The sequence below is a fragment of the Diceros bicornis genome, chromosome 33 (genome assembly GCF_020826845.1).
Source record: "Diceros bicornis minor isolate mBicDic1 chromosome 33, mDicBic1.mat.cur, whole genome shotgun sequence".
NCBI classification, from domain to species: Eukaryota; Metazoa; Chordata; class Mammalia; order Perissodactyla; family Rhinocerotidae; genus Diceros; species Diceros bicornis.
The window spans coordinates 24,845,031-24,871,339 of NC_080772.1; the positions used below are offsets into that span (position 1 = coordinate 24,845,031).

Here is a 26,309-nt window from a genome sequence, read left to right on the forward strand (position 1 = left end):
GTGGCCCTCCCATCCACTGCTGGCAGGATGTGAATTGATCTAACATTAAGATGTGCATACATTTTGATTCTAAAATCTTACTTCTAGGAACTTCTCTGGAGGAAATTATCAAATAAGTGTGTGATAACATGTATGAAAAGGTTTTATTACAGCATCATCTATAATAATAGCAAAAAATGGCAAACAACTGAATGCTCAATGATAGGATGCTATTAAATAAATTATGGCAGAATATTATGTAGCCATAAACATGAATGCGGCAAATCCGTATTTCTTAACATTGAAAGATGTCCATGATATAGTAAAAGTAAAAAAAGCAGGTTACAAAATAATATGATCCTATTTTTGTATTTGTATGTACATCTACAAATACACAGAGAATTTTAAGTCTGGAAGAATATTTCCTGTGTACAGTGATTATTTGTGCACACTTTCTAATTATTCTGCAGTAAAACCAAAGAAAGTTGGTTTTCCGCGCAGGCCATACGTGGTGAACGAGGTGGCCGCTTCGCTCTGTGCTTTGAACACTGACAGCCCTGGTGCTCCTCAGAGATCCAGGTTTCGTGGTCCCCATCACAGCAGGAGTCTAAACACCAACAGAGAAACTCTTCTCACGCCAGGGCAGGTCAGGCAGGGTGGAGGGCCCTTTTCCCCTCTCTTGTCTGCAGCTCTGCACTGGAATTAGGGGTCACACACTCCCACGAGCAGTCAGTGCAGCCCATGGGCCTACCCCACAAAGCAGGGGTGGGCCACAGGGGAGGAAAGAACGTGAGACCCCTTCTCCCAGGAGGTCGAGACCTACTTGTCATGACAAGTTGTTACAGGGTCAGGCTTCCCCTGCTCAGATAAGAGAAACCTGATATCGGCTTTGGTATTAACTGTTTATCAGCCAGTGTTGGAATTCCTCCCTGCCCTGGGCACATCTCTGAGCATGGCATCCCTAGGAAGCTGGCTCCAGGCACCAGCATGTATTTGAAGTAAATCCTTGGGTTGAACTTGCTCCAGGCTGCAGGAAAGTGGAGATCTCTCTGGATGAACGGAGAGGCAAAAAGGATGGAGTTTAGAGGAAAAGGCAGGAACACTGTGCCTAGGGATATGTCCTACTCCCTCTAAGAGTCCATCAGAACTTTTTCTCCTATTATTCATTGACGGGTAACACCTCCTGCTTGGTACTACAGGCATACCTAGTTTTATTGAGCTTCACTTTATTGCACTTTGCAGATAGCGTGTTTTTACAAATGGAAGGTTTGGGGCAACCCTTCATCCAGCAAGTCTATAGGTGCCATTTTGCTCACTTTGTGCCTCTGTGTCACATTTTGGTAATTCTTGCAGTATTTCAAACTTTTTCCTTATTATTGTATTTGCTGTGGTGATCTGTGATCAGTGACCTTTGATGATACTATTGTAATTGTTTTGGGGCGCCACAAACCGTGCACATATGAGACAGCAAACTTAATCGATAAGTGTTGCGTGTGTTCTGACTGCTCCACTGACTAGCGGTTCCCCAGTCTCTCCCCCTCTCCTCTGGCCTCCCTATTCCCTGAGACACAACAATATTGAAATTAGGCCAGTTAATATCCCTACAATGGCCTCGGAGTGTTTGAGTGAAAGGAAGTCACGGGTCTTTCATTTTAAACCAAAAGCTAGAAATGATTAAGCTTAGTGAGGAAGGCTGGTCAGAAGCCAAGGTAGGCTGAAAGCTCTTGCACCAAACAGTTAGCCAAGTTGTGAAAGCAAGGGAGAAGTTCTTGAAGGAAACTAAAAGCGCTGCTCCAGTGAGCACATGAATGATAAGATAGCGAAACAGGGGCCGGCCCCGTGGCTTAGCGGTTAAGTGCACGCGCTCGGCTACTGGCGGCCCGGGTTCGGATCCCGGGCACGCACCGACGCACCACTTCTCCGGCCATGCTGAGGCCGCGTCCCACATACAGCAACTAGAAGGATGTGCAACTATGACGTACAACTATCTACTGGGGCTTTGGGGGAAAAAAGGAGGAAGATTGGCAATAGATGTTAGCTCAGAGCCGGTCTTCCTCAGCAAAAAGAGGAGGATTAGCACGGATGGTAGCTCAGGGCTTATCTTCCTCACAAAAGAAAGAAAGAAAGTGAAACAACCTTATTGCTGATATGGAGAAGGTTTTAGTGGTCTGGATAGAAGATCAAAGCAGCCACCACATTCCCTTAAGACAAAGCTAAATGCAGAGCAAGGCCCTACCTCTCTTCAATTTTGTGAAGACTGAGAGAGGCGAGGAAGCTGCAGAAGAGAAGTCTGAAGCTAGCAGAGGTTGGTTCATGAGGTTTAAGGAAAGAAGCCATCTTCATAACATAAAAGTGCCAGGTGAAGCAGCAAGTGCTGGTGTACAAGCTGCAGCAAGTTATCCAGATCTAGCTGAGATCATTGGTGAAGGTGGCTACACTAAACAACAGATTTTCTTTTTTTTTATTTATTTATTTTTTTTTAATTTTTTTTAATTTTTTTTTTTTTAGTTCTTAGGTGGTTTTTTATTAATTTCAATTTTGAGATACTTCATTCTGCTGAAGTGGTAGCAACTGGCTTTGTCAATAAATTTCTTTTTTTTTTTGTTTTTTTGTTATAAAACAAGTTTTTAATTTTGTTTATTGCAGTAACATTGGTTTATAACATTGCAAAAATTTCAGGTGTACATCATTGTACTTCTATTTCTGCATGGACTACATCATGTTCACCACCAAAATACTAATTACAACCCATCACCACACACATGTACCGAATTATCCCTTTCACCCAAAACAACAGATTTTCAACGTAGACGAAACAGCCTTCTATTGGAAGAAGATGCCACCTAGGACTTTCATAGCTAGGGAGAAGTCAATGCCTGGCTTCAAAACTTCAAAGGACAGACTCTCTTATTAGGGGTTAATGCAGCAGGTGACTTTAAGTTGAAGCCACTCACTTACTATTCCAAAAATCCTAGGGCTCTTAAGACTCATGCTAAATCTACTCTGCCTGTGTTCTATAAATGGAACAACAAAGCCTGGATGACAACATATCTGTTTACAACAAGGTTTGCCGAATATTTTAAGCCCACAATTGAGACCTACTGCTCAGAAAAAAGATTAATTTCAAAATATGGCTGCTCACTGATAATGCACCTGGTCACCCAAGAGCTCTGATAGATATGTACAGTGAGATTAATGTTGTTTTCATGCCTGCTAACACAACATCCATTCTGCAGCCCATGGATCAAGGAGTCATTTTAACTTTCATGTCTTATTATTTAAGAAATACATTTTGTAAGATTATAGCTTCCACAGATAGTGATTCCTCTGATGGATCTGGGCAAAGTCAGTGGAAAATCTTCTGGAAAGGATTCACCATTCTAGATGCCATTAAGAACATTTGTGATTCATGGGAAGAGGTCCAAACATCAACATTAGCAGGAAGTTGGAAGACGTTGATTCCAACCCTCATGGATGACTTTGAGGGGTTCAAGACTTCAGTGGGAGAAGTAACTGCAGATGTGGTAGAAACAGCAAGAGAACTAAAATTAGAAGAGGAGCCTGAAGATGTGACTCAACGGCTGCAATCTCATGATAAAATAATGGATGAGGAGTTGTTTTTTATGGATGAGCAAAGAAAGTGGTTTCTTGAGATAGAATCTACTCCTGGTGAAGATGCTGTAAAGATTGTTGAAATGACAATCAAGTCTTTAGAATATTACATAAACTTAGTTGATAAAGCAGCGGCAGGATTCGAAAGGATTGACTCCAATTTTGAAAGAAGCTCTACTGTGGGTAAAATGCTATGAGACAGCATTACATGCTACAGAGAAATCATTTGTGAAAAGAAGAGTCAGTTGATGCAGCAAACTTCATGGGTGTCTTATTTTAAGAAATTGCCCACCGCAGCCTTCAGCAACCACCACCCCGATCAGTCAGCAGCCATCAACATCGAGGCAAGACCCTCCACCAGCAACAAGATTACAACTTGCTGAAGGCTCATATGATGGTTAGTATTTTTTAGCAATAAAATATTTTTTAATTAAGGTATGTGCATTGTATTTTTATACATAATGCTATTGCACACTTAATAGACTATAATGTAGTGTAAACATAACTTTTATACGGACTGGAAAACCAAAAAAATTTGTGTAACTCACTTTATTGCGATGTTCACTATTGCTGTGGTCTGGAACCCTGCAATATGTCTGAGGTATGCCTGTGTTGTCTTTTCATGTATTTTCAGGCATTTCATTGCTCACCTCCTTTATTGGATCCACCACGTCCTGAGGGAAGGACCAGTTTCACTGATCTCCTTATCTCACACCTTCAGTATGACTCACGGTGCCTCGTGCAGTGAAATCATTCCTTCAATACCTGATTATTAAGGGCCTTCTAGGTGCCAAGCATGGTTATAGGCACTGGAGAGTCTGAGGTGAACAGGACAGACAGGCTTCCTAACTTACTGAATACACACTCTGTTAGATGAACACCAGAAAACACAAAAAATAAGCATGAGAATATGGTGCTAGATACCCATTTGATTTACATAATTTCAACTACATTTGTTGCAATTCTCAGTAAGAGAAAAATAATTTCAATAAGGCTAACAATTCCACCTGCCCTTGGAGCCCATGAGCCCACATCCGGAGAAAGTCTGAGATGGGAGAAGTGAATCTGCTCTTCCCTCCTGAGCGTCTCACCATGCTGAATGCGATTCTGATGTTGATGTAGTTTTTCATAAAGCATCACTCTTAAGTGAAAGCCAACTGCTTCATCTGGTGTCTGACCAAAGGAAACAGTGTTGTGTTCCAACTTGGAAGAACAACAGTTCTGTCAAACTTACTGAGATATGCCATGTGGTTTTTCAACATGGTACCTCCCTGGGGAGGTTTCAAGGGTCACATTGATTACTTGTGATTTCCACAGTACATGTGGACTTTAGACCTGATCCCTGAGAAAGTTTGACCCCCCTGCATGCATGCTATCCACTAACTCGATATCTGGCATCCACTCACTCAATATCGTTTTTTTTGAAGTCCCTACTATGTGTCAGTAACTATTCTATACACTGAAACTAGAGAGATGAATCCACAGCACCACTCTCAAAGAGTGAACAATATCTTATATTTTTGTATGATATTTTACATCTACAAAGCATTTTGTAATGCCAATCTAACGTTTTATCTGCCCAGCATCTCTCTCCTTTTTCTGGGAATTGTACCCCGTTTTAGGAAATGCTCTTTCCCACACTACAACCCTGAGTTTTGAATGGGAGCTACCACCGTTTTCCAGCTGCTGCCTCCATGCTCACATTTAATTGGCTGAAGAGGGGCCACCAGACCAATATTGAGCCAATCACAGTATCTCATCCCTCGCCCCTATTGACTATGGAAAAATCCCCTGCTCTAGCCTGGTCAATCAAGGTTCCAGGCTTTGTCCAACTGGAACGAAGAGAAGAGATGCAGACCTTTCTGGTGAGGAAGCTCTGAGATCTGAGATGTGGGAGCAGGCCACGCTTCCGTGGCCGTGGGGAGGAGGGCGACCTGAAGGAATGCACCAGTGTTCAGATGGGAGCAGCAGTGAGAGAGATGCAGAGACCTCAGAGCCGCAAGTGTTCTCCTGCCCTGAGGATTCCCCGCTAACTCGCGATTTCCTATAAATTCTTTTTACCTGAGCTAGTTCAAGATGGCTTTCGGTTACTTGCAAACGAAATGTCTAAAATCATCTTTTTTAGGTATCTTATCATTTGTACCTGGCCCTGAGGACGGAGCTCAGAGAGGTTACGTGAGCTGTCCGACATCCCTCTACTACTAAAGGAGCAGCAAGAATTTGAAAACTGCTTTGGACCCTGGTTCACGTCTTTGACCCTTTAAAGCTTTCCCTGCTTCTGATCTCACCCACTATGGCATGCGCTTTGCGCATTCTGGTGGGTTTATTTTTCACAACGCAAAGCCACGCATGCCACATCCATGTTTCAATGCTCCGGGGACGCCTGGTCACGGCAGCGACTCTACCGCAGGGCTCCTGCCCACCTTTCCAGCCCACCACCCCTCCCTCCGGCTCGTGGGTGCTCCCCGACAACTCCCTGAGTGAGTCACCCCCTCTCGGGCTCTGTGAGCATGCTGCTCCCTCTGCCAGGAGCCCCCGCCTGCCCACGTTGCTCCAGTCCCCGCGCAACCGCAACCGGGAGCCTCCCTGCCGCCCACCAGCCCAGCCAGAGCCACGCCTGCTCTTTCTCCGCTCCTTCCTCGGATCTGCCTCTAACAAGGCACCAGTCTCGTTCTTCCTGCTTCTCATCCTCTGCCTTCCGGAATAGAGATCCATGGGGACAGAGACAGTAGCGTCATCTACCTCTAGCCCCCCCGCACAGTGCCTGGCACATAGTAGGTACTCAATAAAAGTTTGCTAAGGGGATGAACAAGAGTATCAGGAGTAGGAAGGCTGATGCAAATATCATACTTCGTTAATAATCGGCATCAGTTTGGGGGTCAAGGGATGTGATGCTGTGAAGCCCATGATAGCTGAACGGGTGAATCTGAAATACCTTTTCAGAGATTCATCTCCACTCTGTACCCAATTAATGCTGAGCCATTAGTTCTTTCTGAAGCTGCCAGAATCTATTAAGCCATTTAACTTATCCTCAGGCACTTTGGGATCAGTCTCAAGGGCATTTTTTCAGGCCTGGGCAGCCAAAGCTTAGATGACTTAAGTGGTGAGCTTTCTATCACTCCCGCTGGGAACCCATCCCGCGGAGCTGAGCTTTAATGCATCTATGCACTGTGAACTCAGAAAGCTCCTAGAGCTGAGACTGCAACCAGCCCCAATCCTTAAGGAAATACTGATCTGGTGCCCTTCCTAAGGGCTGACCTTCTGAGTAACTGGAACAGGAAACCACCCTCTGTGGGGTGATTGGAATGGTCCCAGGAAAGTCCCCAGGCCTAAAGGACTCCCCTCAGCAGTTCCCTACAGCGCCTGAAACTCCCTCCATTAATCACTTAGCAAACATTTATTGAGCACCTATCAGGTGCCAGGCGCTTGGAGATTCTGACTCGAATCCTTGCAGGTTTGTTATTTTGAGCTAAATTAGGCTTTATGCTGAGCTCAGCAGCGAATGTTCCTTTGAGGGTAATCCACTAAGCATTATCGGTCATCGATACCATCCTTCCAAGGAGACTGCTGAGGCAGGGGGCAGCTGCATGGGCGGGGCCTTAGGACAGACAGGGGTGCAAGTTGCTGGGGAAGGAGAAGAGGCGTGAGCCCTAAGGAATACAGGTGGACTCTGTGTGTCGTGAGTAGCCACCCCTGGCGAGGTGACCATTTCCATTTCCCCGCCCCTGCAGCCCTAGGGAGTAGCTAGATCAGAGACACAAGTAGAGTGGGTGTGTCAAATAGACCCTGTTTATGGGATTAGCCTGTATTCCACAGCCCTGTCCCACTTTTATTCTATGGAGCAACACGCCCGATTTGCATTGGGAGTGTGGAAGCAGACCTGAGCCTCCTGGTTTGGGCATTTAATTTAGCCTATGGGAGCAAAACCCAATTAGTCAGGGCCAACTGTAAGCAGCAACAATAATAACACAATAGCTCTAGCTATTATTTATCAAGTACCTACTAGGTGCCAGGCACTGTACCAGATGCTCTATAATCAGTTTTTCATCATAATGTCAAGAGCATGCATTTTTAAGAAACCAGGGCTTGGAGAGGCTGTTAGTTCAAGGTCACACAACTGGCCAACAGCTGAGATAGGTTTGCAACCCAGTCCCTGTGCAACTCCAGAACCCATCCTCTTTACTGCTGGGCTGCAGAAATCATGAGTGGGGTAAAGTTAACTTTTAGTACCCTCCTTGTCTAGACCCTAAGGAGGCAACATGAGTGATCCCATCAGAACTTGGGAAGGGGAGATAGGTTTGTCCTCTGAGAGCTGATTTATAAAATAAAGCAACAATGAAGAGTCACTCTGAAGAGGTGGAACAGCTCAACCATTACCTGATTAAAGGTATGGAGAGGGGAAGAGGGTTAGATGGTCAGTCGGGGACTCCTTCAACGGGTGAAGTCAGGGGCACATTCATCCATGTTTTTGGCTCTGTCTTCTTTTTTGTTTGCTGAGAAAGATTCACCCTGAGCTAACATCCACTGCCAGTCTTCCTCTTTTTGTATGTGAGCCACTGCCACAGCATGGCCACTGACAGAGGAGTGGTGTAGGTCCACGCCTGGGAACTGAAGCTGGATCACCAAAGCTGAGCACAACGAACTTAACCACTGGGCCTCTGGGGCTGGCCCTGGCCCTGTCTTCTTAACACCAAAAGAAAGTCACGTGCAGCTGTCAGGGTAGTTTTCCCTCTGGTGGAGACAGATGTATCAGGAAGTATTACAGCCTGATGAAACCAGCCACCATCCTCTTCTAAACTCTTCTCCTCCCACTGGGTGTTGATTCCCCACAACATGCTGCTCAGAGGCCACAGATATCTGCTCCTTGATGGTTACAGCTTACTGTAAATGAACAAACTAGACTTGCGGTTATTCATCCCCTCTTGTGAACTTAGGGCCTAGCACCTCCAGATATACCAGTAATAGGCCAGACCCTGGACCACGGGCCCTCCTGTGAGTTCTGTCTGGATGCTGAGCTGGCTGGCCCCAGGCAGACCCTCTTGCTGGTCTCAGGCCTTCTTTAGATGGTCACAGGCCCTGCAAACTCTCTCTCCCTCCCTAGGAATCCATGCCTTGGAGCTGGCCCTGGTCCTCCTGTATTCCTCAGGGGAAACCCAGGGATGACCTGTTACCCACAGGAGTATGTGTGCATCTTGTCAGCCTTTCTCCATTCCCTTTGGACTCTGCCTTCCAAGGTTTCATGCACCTTCACTTGCTAAACCAGTCAGTGTGTCACCTTTCCCAGGCATTAAAAATTGAAATAGCTTCTGAGGCATCAAAAATCATTGCAATTTTGTATTATATAAAATATATCATATATTTATAGTATATTATTAAATATTGTAGTATATATTATTTATAAATATATTATACATAAATATTATAGAGTTATAATTAAATTCTAGAACTTTTCAACACATAAAAACAGAAGGGTATAATGAACTCTCACATTCTCATCACCTAGTTTCAAAAATAATATTTTCTCAATCTGGTTTCGTCTATCCACCACACTTTTTTACTCTGAGTATTTTTAAAGCAAATATCATGGGTCCGGCCCCGGGGCATAGTGGTTAAGTGCGTGCACTCCGCTGCTGGCGGCCCGGGTTCAATCCCGGGCACGCACCGACGCACCACTTGTCAGGCCATGCTGTGGCAGCGTCCCATATAAAGTGGAGGAAGATGGGCACGGATCTTAGCCCAGGGCCAGTCGTCCTCAGCGAAAAGAGGGGGATTGGTGTGGATGTTAGCTCAGGGCTGATCTTCCTCACAAAAAAAAAAAAAGCAAATATCAAAGGACATATGATTGCACCCACAAAAACTTGGGTATGCATCCCTAACAGATAAGCACATTTTAAAAGACATAACCATAATACCATTATTATCTTTAACGAAATAAACAATAAACCCTTAATATGTTCTAATACTCAGTCCCAATGTTCAATTTCCCAGATTATTTCAAAGATGTCTTATTACAACTGGTTTTTCAGGAAGTAAATAAGGTTCATGCCCTGCATTTGGTTGTTATATCTGTTTTCATCTAAAGCCATCTTTATTCCCTATTGGTTCTAATACCATTTATTTGCTGAAGAAAGTAAGTCATTTATCTGGTAGAATTTCCCCAAATTCTGGACTTGGCCAATCATTTCCTCATGGTGTTGTTAACTAGTTCTGCTATTGCCAGTATTCTCTGAAAACTGCTAAGTAAGCTTTAGAGCAACAACATCCACTGGAAATAAAAGGCAAGCCCCAGATGTAATTTTATATGTTCTAGCAGCCACATTAAAAAAGCTAAAAGAAATAGGTGAAATTATTTTTAATAATATATTTATTTAATGTGAAATAGCCAAAATGCTATCATTTCAAAATGTGATTAATACAAAAAATTATAAATGAGATATTTTATATTCTTTTTTATATTGCATCTTCAGAATTGGGTGTGTATTGTATACTAACAGCACATCTCAATTCAGAACAGCTCCATTTCAAGTGTTCCGGGGATGTATGTGGATGCCATATTGGATAGGGCACATCTAGAGGCTTGTTTAGATTCAGTTTTAAATTTTTTATGTGAGCAGAACACTTTGTAGGTGTTGCTGTGGGTTTCCCATTTTAAAATTCCATGTCAGCCTTTCACCAGATAGTTTTAGCATCCATTGATGATCATTTCTAAACCCATCATTCTACTAGAGGTTACAAAATTCATGATTTTCTAATTCTATTATTCCTTCTGCATTTATAAGGGAGAATTCTTACATAAGGATGACCTTTACCTTACCAGCTCTTTGGTTGCTCTGAAATATATAGTTCATGCAGAAAAGGGAGGATATGTGCTTATTCTATCAATTTTCAGAGATATGAGTTGTTACTCAAACCTCTAATGGTGACCAATAAAGGGCTCTCTTTTTATCATTATGAACTCACAGTTTTCTGTATTTGCTGCCTTTCAATACATTGCAGTCATTATTCTTTCTGATGCTAAAAATTTCCCATTGTTGGTCAGTAGGACTCTCCAGCTGGCTCCTGGGCCAGTTTTTGATAGTTTTCCTCTTTCTGGCACAATCCCAGAGGCTCATCTTGAACATTTCCTGCTCTAATCAGAAATCAGCTATTTCTCCAAGGAACCCTGGGTCCTTCCAGTGTTCCAGGCATCTTTAAAGGATTTCGCTTGGGATGATAACATAACCTAGAAGAACTGAATAAAATTGGTAATTAGAAGCACCAGATGACTGACGTAGGATGAATATTTTCTTCTTTTTAGATGGAAAAGGGTAGGAAGAGAGGAGAAAGGAAGATTTCAGAGGTCCTTGCACGGCTCTACCTGCCCTGCTCGGCCCTTTCTCTGAATCTCTACTCTCCATACCCTCTGCTCTTAGGACTAAAACTTTCTATTGCTCTTAAGTGCAGGTGAAGAGTCAGCCAACTCAGAACCCAGGGGCCCCACCTGACCTCCCTTTGCGAAGAGCCCAGAACCTTTGTCCAAAGTTGCATCACTTCCCACCCAGCCCTTCCTGAGCCAACTCCCTGATGTCTCCGGGAGAACACAGCCGGCCTCATCCCAATGACATCAGGGAAACTCTTATTTCCAGCAGTTTCTCCTTCAGCTGCAAAAATGTGCAGCGGTAGACGGGGTGTGGGCTTTTGAAGTCTCTGCAGGAAGCAGGGTTGTTTTCTCAGCACCACATCTGAGCGCATCTTCTGTGAGAGCTGCAGTTGCTCAGCTGGTGTGGAGCCCTCCCATCCCTCACCCTGTCCACCGCCACACCCGGATGGTCCGGGGAGGACAGACCCCACACCACGTGGTGGGTGTTAAGGAAGACAGAGGATGGGTGCGGAGGAACAAAAAATAACGGAGGCTGGTGAGAAGGATGCTTCATACTCCTCCTGGTCTTCCTGAGTGTTCTTTGTTTCTCCCACCACCTGTCAAAAAGGCAATAAATATCACTGCACTTAAACTTACATCAACCTAAGAGAGGCCCTCAAGGCTGGCCACACTCCACCCATGCGTTCGTGAATCTGGACTGGCCATTTCATGTTACATGTTACCACAGTTCCCTGGCACTGTTGGCCAGAAATGTTTATCGTCACAACTTCTTCACTGTGCCCCTTAATCTCAGAAGACAGGAAAAAAGAAGTCCCAGCCCAGTAACGCTCAGACACCTGCTAATCCGGGCGCGGAGCTCAGAGGACAGTCACATGGGTTGTGGGCCTCCTGGGTGCTCTCCCAGGTGTTCTGTTTCCTCCTTCCAGCAGTCCTGTGGACAGATACTGTTACCCCCATTGTACAGTCAGAGAAGTTGAGGATCCCTAGAGGTTAAGTCATTGGCCCAAGATCACACAGTTGGCTCAGGTCAAGTGTCAATGTCTCCAAGGGCAGGCTCTCTGTTCCCCTCTGCTCTCCATCTGTGTCTCCTTTCCAGACTCTGCAGGCAGCACTGGGGAGCCACTTTGTCAATGAATCCTCTTACTTGGGACTAGAAAACCTGTAACATATTTCCCTTTCCTTTTAAGAACAAGAAATTGGATAATTGTCATTGCTATTACAGTATTAAAACCACCATACCATGGCTTCTCTTTTAGGCCTAGAGAAATAGACACTCTGTGATATGGCTAATGTAAACAAGGCAAAATGCAGTAAGTCAGATTGAAGCTGGGTACCTGAGAGTTACCATAAATATTCAATAAGATTACCTTTGACTTTGTTGTGAAAAGAAGTTAATCTTGTCAATTTGCTGTTTTCTTGTTTAACCTGAGGGATAACTCAAGGGTCTAAGGATTTATGAGCTTGCTTTACAGAAGAAAAAGAACACCTTCAAGGATCACCAGATAACCAGCCCCCAGCTGACGCCCAGAAGTCAGATTGCCCAGGGGTTTATTGGGAATGAAAGAAACACCTTTACCCCTTTGTTTCTCTGAAATTTCTCCTGCCACACCCCTTAGCTCTATAAAACCCCCTGCTTTTTTTCTCTTATTAAGGCAGATTTGAGAGAACCTGTACTCCCACCTTCTGATCTTGGCCAATTGGAATAAACCTTTCTCCATCTCCAAGCATGATGTCTCAGTGTTTGGCTTACTGCCCGAGGGGCACATGAACTTGAAATTAAGATGTTCAGTATCAAGATCACATCCCTCCTCTGCTCAAGGATCCTCAAATATCTTCTCATCTCAGGATCTTAGTCAAGGTCCTTACAATGTCTTTCAAGGTCCTGCACTATCTCCTCCCAGCCCTCATCTGCCTGACCCAGCTCCCATCACATCTAGGGACACCTTTCCCATCATGTTCTCTGTGAGTGCCACCTCCTGGGGGTGTGCAGGGCACAAGATGCTGCAACTCCCCCCTTGCTCAATCCACTCAGCCATGTCAGCCTCTGTGCTGTCCCCTGACCCCCAGCCACGCTCCCACCCCTGGGCCTTTGCACTTGCTGTTCTAGTGCTAGTGCATGGTGGAGGCCGGATTCAAACCCAGGCGTTGGGTCCAGGGCCCATGCCCTTCACCATGTCACTGTGCTGCCTTTTCCCATTCAAAGGTTTTCACATGGGACCTCATCTTTCCCTTTTTCAGGAGAGATGCGCAACAACACCAAATACTATCACCTTATTTTTCAAACCCCTAAATCATTTGTGGGTTCTCACATGAGGTTCAAAGCCCTGGACATTAGGTAGAACTACTCCCGCTGCTTCTCCAGTAATCGAAGGAAGCTCTCAAAAGTAGGATGCCTCCCAAGCACCTCCTAATGGGTTCAGGGTTGTGTTCCACTTTCTTATCTTAAGCCTGAGGGAGCTTAACCCTCCCGTTACTTGACACCTCTTTCAAAGGCTGTTGATTTTTCTTTAATCTTGAGAAGCCCTTGCGGGGACAGGCAGGTTTATCCTGCCATTAGCTTGGATCCATCTGCACATGGGTGATTGCCCCATCGAGACTCACACTGGAGTTCACACTGGCTGCCATTGGGTGAGGATACCTTCCCTCAACCAGGCACTTTGTGTTTATTATCTGATTTCATCTTTGCTCCCCTTTATACAGTGGCTCTTAATATGCCCCCTTTACAAATGAGGAACCTTGTCTAATGTCACTAAGATTTGTACCTAGACCTGATTCCAAAGCTCATATGTTTTCCAATTAGCTGCCCTGCCTTTCAAAAGTAGGTAATTTCTCCATCTCTCTCAACCCCCAATTTCTGGGTTTGTGACACATTAAATGCATAGAAATGCAAAGACACAGGGCAATTCTTCTATGTCTGGATGGAGTTCAGTCTCTGTTAGCCTTGGAAGACACCCCATAGGAGGCTGGAATCTGGGATCCAACCAAGTCCAGTGTTTATCAAAGTGTGCCACTGTTCAGGATTCCAGAGCATTTTGGGTGATATTCAACATTTTTTATTTTAATATGCTTTAGAAAAAAATACGACTAGCACACGAACCAGTTATTTAAGGTATTAATTAAGATGCAGCTATGCTTTAATAAGGAAATAATGGTACAACTGGTTCACAGATGTGGCGAAAATCAAGACTGTAAGTGACAAATCTGTGAAGTTTGTTTACTCCAATGTGTAATGAGCAGACAGTTCTCCTGTCCCCCTCACATCCCAGCCAGTATACTGACTTTTTAATGAGTTAAAGATGATTGTAGAACAGTATTGGGTTCTCTAGATAGAATTGTCTATTGCTGGCTTTTATCACTATCCAAAAATGGGTCTGTGGTTTCCTTGTTTCCGGCACATTAAAAATAAAATAGCAAACAAAATAAAGAAATCTTTTCCCCTTCACGTAGACATCTCATGAGATTTACTGAAAAACTACCTTTCATGCTACGAGAGTTTATGGGAAACCATAATCCATCTCAAGAATAAACAGTAAATGGAATGACAATTTTCTAGGAAGTGCTATGTCTGACTGCGGTAGCAGCAGCAACGAGTTGAGAGAGGTTTTTTTTGGCAGCCGAGGAGGCTTGGAGAACTGTGAACTGTGATTAAGACAGCATTCATGCGTTTATCTCCGTGGGAGTGGGGGAGTGCCTTCTGTGAGGCATGAGGGTATCCGTCTTATCTGGGGATTTCCTTTGGCATTACAGAAAATGGTGTTGAAGTGCCTCCATTCCCCGGAAGGAGAGGTGAGAGGCCGGCCAGGGCGGTGACTCAGTGGGGTCCGGATTCTCACTCGTGATCATTCTCACTGATATTGACTCAGAAACCCTGCTGAAGTAATTCATCTGTGGTTCGAAGGGCAGCTGGGTTTCTAAAGCCGAGCTCCTCAGCCGGGGAGAAATGCACTCCGTTTTGTCCCTTCCTAAGTAAAAGCCTTGATAAGAAAGCACAGTGGTTCACAGAATCTCTTAAAAACAAGGCTGCTCCGTGTGCAGAAATGCAGCACTATTGGCTACAGCAAAAAGTTGGAGACAACTACATTGTCCCTGAGTGGGAGCCTGGTTTAGTATGTTGTGGTATGTCTGGTATGCCGTATGATGAAATACGATGAGACTATTTTCGAAAGATTACACTAGATCTGGGTGAATTGACAGTGGAAGGCATCCAATATGTTTAAGTGGAAAAGATAAGCCACAGAACTGTGTGTGGAGTGTGATCCACTTATCGTGTGTAATACATACCTATGTACGTCAATGCGTAGAGAAAGGTCTGGGAGAGAATTTGGCTGCAGAAGGGGTGGGGGAGGGCTGCTTGATGAACTCGGGGTGCGGGGTGGGAGATGGGTCCAATGACGCTGCCTCTCCTTTCACAATTTGCTGTTCTATGCCAGGAAGAGAGACATTTGACTTAATAGGAGAGGACGAGTAGGTAACTACGCTTGTTCCCAGGACCCACTTTGGGAAACTGGAACTTTGCGCCGTTTTCAGGGACTGGGAAGAACCCACTCTTAGACACTGCCAGGGGGCCTCACCCACCGTCTATGGAGGTGGTCAGACTCACTGTGCCCTGAGGACCAGCCAGCCCAGGGCGGAACTGAAAAGGGTGGGCCTATTCCACCCTTGGGACTAGGACCACTTCCCCTCGCCTCTTCCGCAGTGTTCAGGGTCCCCTGCCCTGTACCTGAATTCCCCGGGGCCACCCCTCTTCCCTGGGCATTTCCCTAAACTCAAGGGCTTCCCCTCCCTTTATCCTTTGGTCCTAACGAGCCATCCCTCAAATAACCAATAAACAAATTCCAGGCCTCTCTGCCAGGCAACATATTTGCATTTTAGCTGGGATTTTCTGGGAAAAACTCCTTACCCGGAACAAAGCCACTCATTCTTTCAAGATGCAGTTTGTGAGCACCCGCTCCAGCCCAGGTGCTAGGAATTGATGGTGAGCCTGCCCAGTGGAGGACGCCCGCAGAGTCGGAGTCTGGCAGAGGCGGGGCTGGAAGGGGGGACTTCAGACAAGAGGGCAGTGGGTGCAAAAGATGTTTTGGGAGAAATGAGCTTCATCAATGTGATCAAGGCAGATCCAGTAGGCACTGCCCTAGCATTTGTGGGAAAGTGTGTTCCTGGGAGCAATCAACTTAGGGATAAAAGAGCTGGGTTCAAATCTTGTCTCCACCGCCTACCCACTGGGTGACCTTGGCAAATCAAGTCACATCAACACATGATTTCCTGATTCATAAAATCGGGATAAAAACAGTGCCTGCATCCTAACCCATGGGATTCTAGTCACACTTACTGAGATGTGTTGTAATTTACTTTCCACATCACAACGTCCCAGATGAATGTTGTTAGGATGTCTACTAGCTCTTCCAGGAGGCGCACTGTGGCCTTGTGGCTGGTGTCCCCTCTGCCTTAGGGGGCCAGCCCTGTGACACAGCAGGTTGGCACAGTGGTCAAGTGCCAACCAACAGTGGTCAGGTGCACAGACTCAGAGGCCAGGAGTCTGGGTTCAACTCTGTGACCTTGGGCAGGTGACTCAACTGCTGAGGACCCCAGTTTTCTCATTTTAAAATGGAAACAATACGGCAACTCACTACACAGGCCTGTTAAGAGGATTAAATCCAAGTAATAGCAACATAGGCGGTAAGCTCCTTGACATTGGTCTTGGCGATGAGTTTTTTGGATTTGACACCAAAAGCAAAGGCCACAAAAGCAAAAATAAATGAGTGGGACTACATCAAACTAAAAAACTTCTGCACAGCAAAAGAAACCATCAATAAAATGAAAAGGCAACCTACTGAATGGGAGAAAATATTTGCAAACCATATATCTGATAAGGGGTTAATATCCAAAATATATGAGGAACTCATATAACTCAACAGCAAAAAAATAAACAATCCAATTTTAAAAATGGGCAGAGGATCTGAACAGACATTTTTCCAAAGAAGACTTACCGATGGCCAACAGGTACATGAAAAGGTGCTCACTATCACTAATCATCAGGGAAATGCAAATCAAAACCACAATGAGATATCAGCTCACACCTGTTAGAATAGCTACCATCAAAAAGACAAAAAATAACAAGTGTGGGCGAGGATGTGGGGAAAAGGGAACCCTTGTGCACTGTTGGTGGAAATTGTAAATTGGTGCAGCCACTATGGAAAATGGTATGGAGGTTCCTTAAAAAACTAAAAATCGAACTACTGTATGATCCAGCAATTCTACTTCTGGGTATTTATCTGAAGGAAACAGAAACACTAACTTAAAAACATATCTGCACCCCCATGTTCACAGCAGCATTATTCACAATAGCCAAGACATGGAAACAACCTAAGTGTCTATATATATATATATATATATATATATATATATAATGGAATATTATTTAGCCATAAAAAAGAAAGAAATCCTGCCATTTGTGACAACATGGATGGACCTTGAGGTCATTATGCTAAGAGAAATAAGTCAGATGGAGAAAGACAAATGCCATATGATTTCACTTATATATGAAATCTAAAAAAAAAGGCAAGCTCATAGATACAGAGGACAGATTGGTGTTACCAGAGGTAGAGGGTAGGGGGTGTGGGTGAAATGAGTAGAGGGAGTCAAAAGGTAGAAACTTTCAGTTACAAAATAAGTCCTGGAGATATAATGTACAGCACGGCGAGTATAGTTGATAATACTGTATTGTACATTTGAAAGTTGCTAAGACAGTGAATTTTAAAAGTTCTCATCAGGGGTTGGCCCGGTGGTGTCGTGGTTAAGTTTGCGCACTCCGCTTCAGCAGCCCGGGGTTTGCAAGTTCAGATCTCGGGCGTGGATCTGTGCACTGCTTATCAAGCCACACTGTGGCAGCATCCCACATAAAAAGTGGAGGAAGATGGGCACAGACGTTAGCTCAGAGCCAATCTTCCCCAGCAAAAAGAGGAGAATTGGCAACAGATGTTAGCTCAGGGCTAATGTTCCTCACCAGAAAAAAAGAGAAAGTTCTCATCACAAGGAAAAAAATTTGTGACTATGTGTGTTGATGGACGTTAACTAGACTTATTGTGGTGATCATTTTGCCATATATACAAATATCGAATCATTGTGTTGTACAGCTGAAGCTAATATAATGTTATATGTCAATTGTATCTCAATTTTTTAAAAAAATCCCTGTAAAAGCAGATGAACAGTGCCTGACTCAGGTTGGTTCAGTGTGAGCTATTGGCAAGGACCACTGAGCAAGGGTTATGCACTTGACGATGACTAAAGGTGGCTGGGGGGTGCGCTCAGCACCCTGGTTATGAAAGAATTCTCCTTCATTTCCTAGCAGAAGGAGCCATGTAGGAGCCATGCATGACTGGTAGTCCTTATCTCTCTGACTATAGCATTAGTCACAGATAAAAATGTGTCAAATCCCAGGATGCGAGGCTTTACATTTTTTTCTGAAACAAGAACGGGGTCTAAATAATAAAACTATGCGAGGCTTTACACTTTTCTCTGAAACAAGAACGGGGTCTAAATAATAAAACTAACAGTAGGCTATTTAAAAAGAGCAGAGCTAGGGATTTCTACAATCAGTTTTGAAGATAAACAGAAACCAGTGGAAGACAGCTATTCTAAAATGAATCAAATTTATGAAGCTGTTGAATTCGGAGAAACCGAATGTCTTCCTGCTGATCTAGGGGGTTCCAGGAATACCAGGGGCTTCCAGTGTCACTCGAGCAGCATTGACCTCACACCCAGTCCTGCTGGTCCTGGACACAGATGGGAGATACAGGGAGGCAAGACATTGCATTATCTATCTTCCAGCATCAGCAATGAGGCCTGTGCCAAGTTGGTGAGCAGTATAGCAATCAAGCATTTGGGATTTCACAGAAAGTCTTGAGTTTTGAGGCCTGGGATGAGTAGGGAAGGATTCAAGGGGGAATGGGCTCTGAGTCAGACAGTATGATGAGAAGAGCCTTCCTCCCAGGGAAGATCTTTGGTACCAAAAAAGGATCCATTTTAAGCCTCTTTAAATTTGATATGAGATGGACTGGAAAGGAAAGAATAGGGGAATTGGGGGAATTAGTACGGCAGAGAATCAGCGAGCTAGAGTCTCTTAGACACAGTAAAGCCAGAATCTGTCCACTGGCATCAGCTTCCTGGGAAGCTGGAGACCTCAGGCCTCAGACCACCATGTCTGTAGCTAAAGATACAAATTCAGACAAAGGGATACAGGTTTAAATGTACCTTCTGGACCAGGCCTCAGTTCATTTTCCAAAAATAATTTATCAGATGTTCCAACCCCATAATATGTCCTATAAACTTGGAGACAGTTCAAAACATTAAACAAAACTCCTGTGTGGGTATTTGTGTGACCCACAGGAGAGCATTATATATAGACTTGTGACACAGCCTTGTGCAGTTCAAGCTTTGCTGCTTTTCTTTGTTTTTTTTTCAGTCAGAAACTAAGTGAGGATGTGCATTTCTAGCCCCCAAAGAGAAATTCCATCTAATAGCAAAATGTCGGGGCATTTGCAGTTGTGGTATGGCCGTGACTCTGGGAGGGGGAACCCAGTTCCAACACAATGGTGCCACCAGTAGCTCCCTGTTCAAGACAGGCCTGAAGTTCAATCAGCGAGTGACTGAACTGTCCATGGTCATTGATGGGAACAAACGCACCAACTGGGGGAGCACTGCTTCCCGAATCAGTCATTCACCATGAAGCCTGTGGGTTGAATACCTCCCTCCCCCAAAAAAGATATGTCTACCTGGGACTCGTGAACCTGACCTTATTTGGAAATAGTGTCTTTGCAGATATAATTAAATTAAGGATCTTGAGATGCAATCATCCTCGATTAGGTTAGACCCTAAATCCAATGACTATTGTCCTGATAAGAAAGGACAGAGCCATGTGAAGTCAGTGGCAGAGGTTGGAGTGACACATCTATGAGCCAAAGAAAACCAAGGATCACTGGCAGCCACCAGAAGCTAGAAGATGCAAAGAAGTCTTCTCCCCTACAGCCTTCAATGGAGCGCAGCCTGCCAATACCTTGATTTTGGACTTCTGGCCTCCAGACCTCTGGAGGAGGTACTGAAGAATGAAGAATACATTTCAACTGCTTTAAACCATCCAGTTTGTGGTAATATTACCAGCAGCCTCAGGAAACTAATACAAAGCCCTTGAATTTTCTTAAATGGCAGCTAACAGAAGACGTTATTTCAAAAGGGGTTCTTTTTTTTCGAGGAAGCCGCCCTCCCACCATTAAAATTGGCCAAGTACCATCTTCAAGATCAGAGAGCACAGGGCTGAGGAGGGACACAGAGTAGAAAGAGGCTGACACTGGAGTCGGAGCCCCAGAGCTACTCCTGAGCTCAGCCCCTGGAGGAGTCAAGTCACCTCTCTCCCTCATCTGTCAAATGGGAATATTATGGAGAAGAGCAAACTAGATAAATCATGGGAACACACCATGTCAACCTAAAGGGTTGGCTGCCCCCTCTACCATCTTTCTGATCTCGAGAGCCCCTCTAGAAAGAGCCCCGGTTGAAGTTGTAGATCCAATGGCTGTTCAGCTGTAGAGTTAGTGCAGAAGACAGTGTGAGCTCTGCGGTTGGACTGCCTGGCTCCAGGTCTTACAGCTTTGGGATGCTGGGCAAGCTCCTTCCCCAAGCCTCAGCTCCTTATCCATACAGCAAAAATAACAATAAAAATATCCAGCCAATAGCATTGATCATAGGCCGCACGTAAGGATGGAGGAACGTAATACAGGGAAGATAGTTAATTAGCATAATGCTTGGCCCATAGTAAGCTCTTGAAAAAGTTGCCTGTCATCATCAGTACCATTACTCAGCTCTGATGATGGAGGCTCCACGCATGTGGCTATGAAGCCATCACCTCAACCTCAGGCCTCCCAGGTCCCCCTGCTTTCCCTTCACCTCATCCACCACAACCTGCCTGATCTGAATGCAAATGTCATCACCCGGATGAGGTAAAAGTAATAACCCAACCAACAACAATTGGGATGTAGAGCTGGGGACGAGGGGGTGCAGGAGGCAGAGGAAGTGCACGCACTTTGCCGTCACTCATCACAGGTTTTCACTTGCTACAGGCAAATCTGAGAAACGTGACCAACAAATGATAAGGAGTTAATTTTTGTGTATGGTGTAAGGTAAGGGTCTACTTTCAGTTTTTTGCATGTGGCTATCCAGTTTTCCCAACACCATTTGTTGAAGAGACTTTCTTTTCCCCATTATATGTTCTTGGCTCCTTTGTCAAAGATTAGCTGTCCATAGATGTGTGGGTTTATTTCTGGGCTTTCGATTCTATTCCATTGATCTGTGTGTCTGTTTTTGTGCCAGTACCATGCTGTTTTGGTTACTATAGCTTTGTAGTATATTTTGAAATCAGGGGGTGTGATACTTCTAGCTTTGTTCTTTTTTCTCAGGATTCCTTTAGCTGTTCGGGGTCTTTTGTTGTTCCATATAAATTTTAGGATTCTTTGTTCTATTTCTGTGAAAAATGTTGTTGGAACTTTGATAGGGATTGCACTGAATCTATAGATGGCTTTAGGAAGTATGGACATCTTAACTATGTTAATTCTTCCAATCCAAGAGCACGGAATATCTTTTCATTTCTTTGTGTCTTCTTCAATTTCTTTCAGAAATGTTTTATAGTTTTCGGTGTACAGATCTTTCACCTCTTTGGTTAAGTTTATTCCTAGGCATTTCATTCTTTTTGTTGCAATTGTAAATGGGATGGTATTCTTAATTTCTCTTTCTGCTACTTCATTGTTAGTGTACAGAAACACAACTGATTTTTGTATGTTGATTTTGTATCCTGCAACTTTACCATATTCGTTTATTACTTCTAAAAGTTTTCTGGTGGATTCTTTAGGGTTTTCTATATATAAAATCATGTCGTCTGCAAATAGTGACAGTTTCACTTCTTCCTTTCCAATTTGGATCCCTTTTATTTCTTTCTCTTGCCTGATTGCTCTGGCTAGGACTTCCAGTACTAGCCACTATGGAAAACAGTATGGAGATTCCTCAAAAAATCAAAGATAGAACTACCATATGATCCAGCTATTCCACTGTTGGGTATTTATCCAAAGAACTTGAAAACACCAATTTGTAAAGGTACATGCACCTCTGTGTTCATTGCAGCGTTATTCACAATAGCCAAGACTTGGAAGCAACCTAAATGCCCATCAAGGGACGAATGGGTAAAGAAGATGTGGTATATATACACAATGGAATACTACTCAGCCATAAGAAACGATGAAATCCAGGCATTTGTGACAACATGGATGGACATTGAGGGTATAATGCAAAGTGAAATAAGTCAGAGGGAGAAGGTCAAATACCGTATGATTTCCTTCACTAAGTAGTGGACAATAACAACAATAAACAAACACATAGGGACAGAGATTGGATTGGTGGTTACCAGAGGAAAAGGGGGGAGGGAGGAGGGTGAAAGAGATAATTCGGTACATGTGTATGGTGATGGGTTGTAATTAGTATTTTGGTGGTGAACATGATGTAATCTATGCAGAAATGGATTTATAATGATGTACACCTGAAATTTTTACAATGTTATAAACCAATGTTACTGCAATAAACAAAAAATTTAAAAAAAACAAAAAAACAAATGATAAGGAGTCCAACATCTTCATTGTTTTCACTAATGAAGAGGAATTTTTTCAGAGTTAACATTTTTGTTCTGAAGAATCACTTATCTAAAGTTGAGCAATACCTTCAATCACTTTTTCTTCTGTTAAATTTAAGAAAAATTGAATTTCTAATTTAAAACGCCCATGTATGGAATAATTTCATTTTTGTAAAGTTTATCTCTCTGACTGAGCATTTTTCTTCCACTGGTTCTATAAGTCTATACACGTACAAAGGTATCCTAGATGATGTTCAGCAAACGTTGACAATGGTATGTTATGAGGTGATTTTCTTTTGTACTTTTCTGTGTTCTTTGAGCATGTATTTAAAAAATGTACTATTTTCACAAACAGTTATTTTTAAAAGCTTATCTGTTGGTACCTAGAATAGGCAAATTCATAAAGACAGAAAGTAGACTAGAGTTTACCAGGGGTTGGGGATAGTGGGGAATGGGGAGTTATTGTTTAAAGGGTACAGAGTTTCTGTTTGGGAAGATGAAAAGTTCTGGAAATGGATAGTGGTGATGGTTGCACAATGTTGTGAATGTATTTAATGCTACTGAATTGTACACCTGAAAATGGTTAAAATGGTAAGTGTTATGCGATATATATGTATTTATTTTACCACAATAAAAAGAAAAGCTTATCTCTTGTGTTTCTCATCCATCCGACACTGTGACAATAAATGCCTAGGTAGCCAATATGGCAGAAGAGCCTGGCCAATGGGCTTGCTTCTCCGGTTCAGTATTTGCATAAATGAAGCCTTAATGCTTTAACCCGGAGAAGAGACTAAAGTGGGGATTTCAGGATCTTAGGCAGGGCCCAAGGAAGAAAAACCTGCTAGATAGCTTTGAGTGGAGGAGAGGAGTAGAGTTGAAGACAATCTTTCCTGTTGCCCTTGAAAGCCCAGCAAGTAGGTGGGGGATTTCTTTTCCTTTTCCTTTGCAAAACTGGCCAAGAAGTGCTGAGCCTCGGAGCTGCTCTTGGATCCCTTTGCTCTATATACTCCCATTCAGCTAAGAGTCCTGTGTTTGGCCCGGTGATCCAATAACCAATTCCAAGTTTACATCTGTTTGTCTGGCCTGGAACCTGTTATCTTCCAAGGAAGTGCAATACTGTACTATTTTCTCTCTCTGAGGAAGAGGGATGGATCAGCAAATCGTGGGCTGGAGACAGGAACTGAGGGCCCGCCTCCGGCCTGTCAATTCCAAGCCTCTCAGAACCTCTGCTGTACATTGCTGCCATAGCGACTGCTGGGGAAAACACCTGGCTGAGAGGGAACCTGCCAAAGCCCACTGCAGCAACAGTGAGGGATGAAGAGGGTATTTCCGGGACAGTCAGCGAGCAATTAGAGACCAAGAGGCCAGATCTGAGCCAGCTAGCCCCAACAGTCTGGAAGTGTTTGACCCAGAGTCTAAACCACAGAGGCTGAAAATACAATTAAAAAAATCAATATAATTGTTTTGTAAGTGCTAAACACCAAAGGACTCTTTGTAAGTTCCTGTCTCATTCTTTATCCTGGGGCATGATGACCAATGAGAACGCTGACCCCCATTCCTGGACCTTCATGGGGTTTATAATTATAGCAGATCCGCTGAGAGCTCGCAAACACCCCGGCCCAGCCAGGCGGAGACCAGCTGTTTGCACAGAGACCTCGAGGAGAGCTGGGCCTGCAGACAGTAAAACATGTTCTCATATTAGCGTCTTGCTCATGAGCACTGCTCCGCTACACTGTTAACATAAGTCACAGGAGGCAAAGTGGCTTCCCTGGGTGTGTTTCTCCTCTCCACTCCCTTTTTTTGAAAAAAACACGGAGTTTTAAGTTTCACGTTCTGTGATCTAACTTCCCATTTCCCACTCACAAACAAATGACATCTGGCCACTCTCAACAATAAACTTGGAAAGATGAGACATTTCCTGTTAGTTCTCCATGTAACCCCTGCTTAAACTTTCAAATTCCTGAAAGAATTGCCTGAAAAATAAATGGATCATTAAAAAGTGAGGAAGAGGAGGGGGCAGGGGAACCTACTACAAGGGCCCTTTGACAGTTAATGCTGGTAAGTTTTTACTAGTATTGCGACATTTTTTTTTTTTTTTTACCATGTTTTAGCACTGAAAGATCAAAACAGATTTGTTATTCTGCACAACCACTTTGTGGAAATAGTAATTGGAAAAACCTTCCATCAGGCTGCTGGATCCAACATCCCAGCTAATTGCCCAATTCCTTTAAGTGGCAGCAGAAAATATTAAAGTACTCATCTGGTTTTTAGCACCCTGCTTATCTATCCACTTAATTCCTAAGACATTGCATATGGCCTCACAACCTCAACAGTTACACAACACTTTTCGCTGCTTTCAAATCTACATTTCCAAACCTAACCCTTCTTCTTCATCTTCAGCTGCCAGTTGAGCATTTCTTCTTGGAGGCCCTGCCTTTTTCTCGTATTCAGCGTGCCTAAGACTGCTTACTGCTCACCAGCCTCCCAAAGCCAGCTCCCTTTGCCACGCTTCCTCTTTCTCTGGCTGATTTCGGCTGTCTCCAAGACCCGGGCTCAAGCCATGGCGTCACCATAGAGGGCCTGGGCTCTTCCCCTACTCGGCCCACCGAGACACCGATCCACACTACACATCACACGCGCCCCGTGTTCCCCTTCCCACAATCGCCAACCTTCTCTGGGCGCATGCTTGACAAGTCCAATGATTTCCTAATAGGTATTCCTCTGCCACTTCCTGTCTCCACCCATCCAGGAGACACCGACAGCCGGTCCTTCTAATATGCCACTCTAATCCATCATTTTCCTGCTCAAAATCTTTCAACATATACCCAACACTTACACGGAGCGTGGTCTTCACGGGCGTATCAGCGGGACAGTCACACGAGGCCCTGTGCTCAGGAAGTCTCTGCACTTGGTTTAATGCTCTGCTGCACTGTCTTGAAACTCTTAAGAATTTTTGAACAAGGAACCCTGAATTCTCATTTTGCATTGGGTCCTCTTCCATGCTAAGTCCAGACTCCTTAACTTGGCCTTAAGAACTGTCGCAATTTGGTTGGCCCCTCTCTAGTCTAGTGATTAGATCTTGACATCAACCCGCCACTCCAGCGGTTCATGTTGATGGTCTATTGTAACTGGAACGTGCCACGCTCGTTCCTGCTTCCACTTCTTTGTTCATCGAATTTCTCTCTTCACCCACACCTTCCCTACTCTCCTCCCCCGCTCATTTCAATCCTACTCATATTTCAATGACCCCTCCACCCCCAATCTCTCCCTATACTCTACTCTATTCCTCTGATAATGATGGTCAGCTTCAGTTGGCTCTTACATGCTTATTTTTGTTACTCTCTCCTTTTACTCCTTGAGCCTTGTCCTTCCAACTAGTAAATATTTGGGTTTGGGGAACATGTCGTATGTGTCAGTGCCATCCCTACAATGCCCTGCAGGGTACATGGGTGAAAAATCAATTGATGAGCTATTTTTCTCCTGTCTCTAGCCAGGGTGTTAGAATGTCTCTGCTTTATAAATGGGTAACAGATGCAAAGTGGGTTAAAATTTACTCAAACAAAGTGTAGAAAACTGGAAATATTCATTGAGTACCTCTATATATTAATTCGATAAATATTTATTGAATGCCTGCTTTGTGCCAGGCACTGGTCTGCTCTAAGCAGTAGAGAGGCAGCTGCTAGAGTGGTGCTA

At 44.0% G+C, this 26,309-nt stretch overlaps 1 long non-coding RNA gene across 1 annotated transcript; it reads right to left on the bottom strand.

Annotated features, from left to right (window-relative positions):
* Positions 1–9,950: 9,950 nt before the first annotated feature.
* On the bottom strand, positions 9,951–25,736 carry LOC131396558 (uncharacterized). Its single transcript, XR_009216584.1, has 3 exons — positions 25,453–25,736; positions 11,788–11,882; positions 9,951–11,547 (listed from the first exon to the last, which is right to left on the bottom strand). It is a non-coding gene; the product is annotated as an uncharacterized LOC131396558 (long non-coding RNA).
* Between the last annotated feature and the right edge of the window lie 573 nt (positions 25,737–26,309).